This window comes from Psammomys obesus, unplaced genomic scaffold, assembly GCF_907164565.1.
Source record: "Psammomys obesus unplaced genomic scaffold, mPsaObe1.curated_primary_1811, whole genome shotgun sequence".
NCBI lineage: Eukaryota > Metazoa > Chordata > Mammalia > Rodentia > Muridae > Psammomys > Psammomys obesus.
The window spans coordinates 26,955,151-26,960,828 of NW_026585895.1; the positions used below are offsets into that span (position 1 = coordinate 26,955,151).

At 38.3% G+C, this 5,678-nt stretch overlaps 1 pseudogene; it reads right to left on the reverse strand.

The window, feature by feature from the left end:
* Positions 1-906: 906 nt before the first annotated feature.
* LOC129671090 (short coiled-coil protein-like) lies at positions 907-1,202 on the reverse strand (annotated as a pseudogene).
* Positions 1,203-5,678: the final 4,476 nt, after the last annotated feature.

The following is a 5,678-nucleotide window of genomic DNA, read 5'->3' on the forward strand; positions in this document are numbered from 1 at the left end:
ACTTAGTCCACTTTCGTTTCCTGTCCCCAAAGTGCAGCTGTGGGCCAGAGGTAATAACGCACACCTGGAGGGAAAACATTGGATAAACTTGTTTATCTAGTATTCCTCCCTGTTTCTATCTTTCCTCAAGAATTTTCATTTCTCACATACTTATGAGCAGCACTCTTATCCTTTCAACACCAAATGGGCTATTATGTGCAAAAGGGAGTTTTAACTTCTCAATGTGACAGTTTACATACATTTCAAAGAAAATCCTTCAGTTTTTACAGCTTCAATCTATTTTCAATTGATTAAAGAAAAAGCAGCAATCTTACCTTATTACTAAATATCACAAGTGGCAATTCTTAGTTAAGAAAGTATCTTATTTTGATTAAGTGTCAGCAAGTAAGCAAGTAAATAAGTAAGTTCAGGTTACTCCTGTAAGGGATAGGTATTAAAGTTACTGTCAGGAAGGGACTGGGAAGGAAGAGGCAGATGGAGGAGAGGAACAAGATGGTGGACAAGGTATAGAAGCTGTGCTTTCAGTAAATGCTTTGGTCACTTTTTCACAACATGGTTATTTTCTTGTATATTTTCCTAGTTAGGCATATGATAAAAGACAGTGCTAAACCTATGTTTGTATAAACAAATTGGCAAAATATTCATCTTCAAGTTTCATAAATATCTATAATTCTAATTATAAAGTCTCTACACGTGCACATTTTCGGAGACTAACATATCCATATAACGTTAACTCAGGGGTGGTCCTGTTAAACAGTTAGCATTACCTAGATCTCACATTCTTTTTATAAATACTCTGGGAAGCAAGCAAAGATACTGTAACTTTTGGATTGTACCTATGCCTTATGAAAAAAAAAAAAAGAAGAAGAAGAAGAAAAGAAAGCAACTCCACAGAAGCAAGTGTGATCAACCTCCTACTTCCTTTTGCTTCTTATTATCAGTTGTTTGAAAAACATTAGAGGCAGAATGAGGCTTTCGATCTACTGTCCATGAATTTGATTTTCTTATTTTAGCTTCAGATTTTCTTCCTTAACATGACTAACTATTGCAGAAAGATCTTCAAGTGTGTGTTGAAGTTCCAACACCTGATTAATAGGCCGAGTTGGTCTTCCAGTTCCACGTGATTTACAGCATCATCTGCATCCTGGACAGCATTCACCATCTTGGGTAAGGCTTTCAGCTCTTGGATGCAAAACTCTTTATGAATGGTCTTACATCCGAGGCTCCTGGAGGGTGCAGAATGGGCAGGATGCCTCTGTCCAGCTGACAGCGGACCCTTATTTTCTTTTTCAAGGAAAGGCATTTGCCAGTTTTGTAAAGTATGGACTAGTGAGAGCAAACAGAGACAGAAATTTCTCTTCTGGTTGAAACAAAGTAAACTTCTAGGGATAGGTAAAAGCAGCCTTTAACTTCAGCAAGAACATTTTTTCCTCTTGTAATGTGCACCTCTGGTAAGTTCTGGAAGATCCTTCACCAGGTTTGCTTTGCATGATTGTTACTTAAAGTAGAGGCCAGAAGTGAGAACACTTCTGTAATCCTGTAATCCGTACCACTAGAAAACGCAGCAATCTATCACCAGATCACAAAAATTAATAAAAGGGTGTATTAAACTCACAGAATAATCACGTAGTCTCCTTTTTATTGTTTTTTTTCCCATGCACAAACTTTCACAGTAAAATATTTCTCTCAAAGAGCCATCTTAAGCTATCGGGTTATTTATATCTGTGACACTGAATGATTGAGGGAATGATCAGAAGGTGCTATATTTTCAACATGATACAAGTATATCACAGCAAAGGTGATGCATTGTACTCTTTGCCCCCCCCCCCCCAGGGAGGAGCAGTCCTGCTAGGCCACAAAGGAGGACTTTGCAGCCAGTCCTGAAGATACCTGATAAACCAGGGTCAGATGAAAGGGGAGGAGGTCCTCCCCTATCAGTGGACTTGGAGAGAGGCAGGGAGGAGACGAGGAAGGGGGACACAGCTTGGATACAAAGTGAATAAACTGTAACTAATATTAAAAAATACAGTTTATTCACTTTGTATCCCAGCTGTAGGCCCCTCCCCCATCCTCTCCCAATCCCACCTCCTCCCTCATCTCCTCCCTGCCCCTCTCCAAGTCCACTGATAGAGGAGGTCCTCCTCCTCTTTCCTCTGACCCTAGCTTATCAGGTCTCATCAGGACTGGCTGCATTGTCTTCTGTGGCCTGGTAAGGCTGCTTTCCCCACATGGGGGAGGTGATCAAAGAGCCAGCCCCTGAGTTCCTGTCAGAGACAGGCCCTGTTCCCTGTACTTGAGCACCCACTTGGAGAATGAGCTTCCAAGGTGATCTTAACTAAATACTGTTTCCTCTTGCATTCAACTTTTTTGTTCCTTCTGCAAAAAGCTTTGCCCTATTTAGATTCTATATTCAAGACATACATGCCAAAATCTTAAAAATAATTTAGAGTGATATTCTTAAAAGTGATGCTTTATGTTTACATTAAAGAATTTTTTAACTTAAATAAAAATTAAATTGAAAAAAAAGAAAAGAAAGAAATGCTTTTTTTTATTACTCCAAATATCTCCAAGGCATAACTTTAAATGTGAATAAATAAAGTTAATTTAAGAAATGACTTGGGGCACAGCATTTTGGAAAATGACATATTTTACGTGTTTGCTATTTTTTTTATCACTCAATATTTCCTTCTCTATTTACAAGCTCTACAAGAGTAAGTAAGATGCCAATAGATTACATCTCAGAAGCAAGTATAAAAAATAAGTTATTAATGAGATCTAAGGTCCTTATAGCTCAATTATTCATATCCTTAGAATTTCAAATATAGTAACACTAATGAGATTGACATGGCTTTGTTACATTTTGTTTTATCTAAAAATTTCGGGGCCTCGAGAGATGATTCAGCAGTTAAGAATAAATTCTGCTCTTCCAGAAAACTGTGTTTGATTCCCAGAACCCACATGGCAGCTTGCAATCCATTTCCATTTCCAGAGGATCTGATGCCCTTTTCTAGATTACATGCCCATGCATGAAGGTAAAACACCAGTCAAATATAATATGAAATTTTAAAGAATTAAAAAACTGATTCTGTTTTAGAAGTCTGTTTATTTTTCTAAAATAATATATCTTTTTAAACTTCTCATTAGTCTTTACACAAATTACACGACAAAGTTTTTATATCACCTATGCAAATGCCTCTAGGTAAATCTGAGCATCTCAATACAGTTCTGTGTGATTTATTTTGTAATATTACCTAGACAACATAGTAGTAACCTTCTAGGAGAGAAATTTGAGGGCTGGCATGTACACCAGACGTCAGAAGTATAATCTCAAACTGCATTTGTTTCAAGAAAAAAAAAATCATAAGCAAGTGCTTAAGCTTATTTCTGTCAAATGCATTATTTATTTCACTGTGTGGAGCAAAATGTAATACCTGGTCTCTAGTGTTTCCTTCAATATCTTCTCAGGTAAGGCAACCTTACATGAAAAAGAGACGAAGTCTTTAGTCTGAGGCTCCTCTGATATTAGGTGTGTTTCGATTCTTCCGCACAGTATTTAATCTTCTTTCTTGGCTGTCTCATCACAAGCCTTATGTTTATCCCATTATGTTTTCCTAGTGTGCTCAGGACACCAACCATACTTAGCAACAAGATAAGATAGAATCTACAGGTCCTAGTCATGGATTAATCATGTGACTTTGCTGTTGTTATTTTATAATAAGTAGGGTCTAACAACACTAATTATTAGCCCTATTATTAATATGCTGGTGTTATTTAACCCACTATCACAATCAAATAAAGACACAGACAACTGTTAGATTTTATAATTGCCTTATATCACTTTGGGGTGGGTAGATAACTCCACCTAGGGTATCTCATATCTCCCAGCTCCCATCCCATTCCATCTGCTTTAATCACTCCTAATTGGTCTACCTCCCATCCATAACTCCATAAGTACTTGCTTATTCTTTATCTTGATTGCTCCTTTCCACACCATTCTTGGAGTCCTTCCTCCCAGCCCATGTGGTTCCTTTTCTACCTAACCCAAGCTGGCTTCCTCCTTCTTTTTCCCCTTTAGTCTGTCTCTTTCCCAAGATCCTCCCTGTCCTCCAAGCCTGTGAACCTTGGTTTTGCCCACATCACCTTTGCCCTACCCAGGTGTCAGCTTTTTATTGGTCAAACACGAGTGATTTCTTAGTCAAGGTTCACAGAAGGACAGGTGTTCATGATAATGTGCTCATCCAGGCAGGGACAAGATTGGGGGGCCAGAGGGCAGTGATTAGCATTAAAATACATAGGACCAGATGAACCCCCAACAGGACCAAGGAGTGGGGAATAGGAGAGAGTGAAGAATCCAACAAAACTTGAAAGATGGTGGTGCAACTAATAGGATTAGAAAACAGGAGATCAATTGCAAAATATGATACTATTTTGCTTTTAACTTGGAGATCAATGATTGCTTTAGGAGAATAGTTTGGCCACAATTACAGTGAGAAATTCACATTTCAGGAAGGTAAAAATAGACAAGTGGTCAAGTGTTCAGGGACTACATAACAATAGCAGACATTTGTAGGTGAAGTGGGAAATCTTAAAGTATTGTGGCAAGAAAGAAAATGATATTTTTAAGACAGTGAACTCATGCTCAGGATTGATGACTCTAAAAAAATACACGGTGAATTTAAATGAAAAAGCAACTTTCTTCAGTAGAGAAAGACTGAAAACTAGAAAAATATTGTGATACAACTGCACTTGATGACCCAAAGCAGTTCAGTGCCAGTTCTTATCTGAGGCAATTGGCACACAATAAGTAGGTTGAGGCTTGTAGCTATTATTTTTGATTCCTTTTTTTCTGGATACTTGTAAAATAAAGCTTCCTTTAAAAAGTTAAACTTCGTATATTGTGTCCTGACTAAAGCTGGCTGGCCTCAACTAAGGCCAGCCAAGTGGAGACATTTCTAGCCACCTCCAGGGAAGAACTAGCCTTAATGCCCCGAGGGGAAGAACTAGCCTTACTGCATTCTTTCTTGCCTACTAAAGATACAGTTGCTAGGAAACAGGCCCATCCCCCTAGGAAGGGAAGCCAGACCATTAATGGTTTGGGGGCCTTCCTATAGCCAATCAATTCAAAATGCAACATCCCCTTTTGTGTTTCGACCAATAGATGCTTGCCAGGCAGGAATCCCCCTCCTTTGGGCATGCTGGAAGGGACCAGAATCTTTAAATCACCCAACTAAGGGGAGCACAAGACTCTTGGCTCTCACGGCTTTGGCAGTGAGGGTATGCGAGCACAAGATATAGCTTGTAATAAAAATATCCTCATGTGTTTTGCAACAGACTCAACTGCTGGTGGTGGTCTTTTGGGTCTCATGATTTGGGCACAACAACTGCACACTACAAATAATAAAATTTGCTCTTAAAATATGAACCGTGATACCATTGCAACAAGTTTAGAGATATCGTCAAGACTTTATATATAACTACTTATTATGTCAATAAAGTAGTTTATATTAGCTATTTAATCTTTTTTTGCACTAAAGTTAGTCTAAATATTCATTAAAGTTACAAGAGAACTGCATTAGGTTCCGACATGATTATGAGGTGTAAGGAAAGTTATAATATACTGTCATATCATAGACCGTCTAAAAATTCAGATACCACCCTCTTCTCATGGGTTTTCGCTA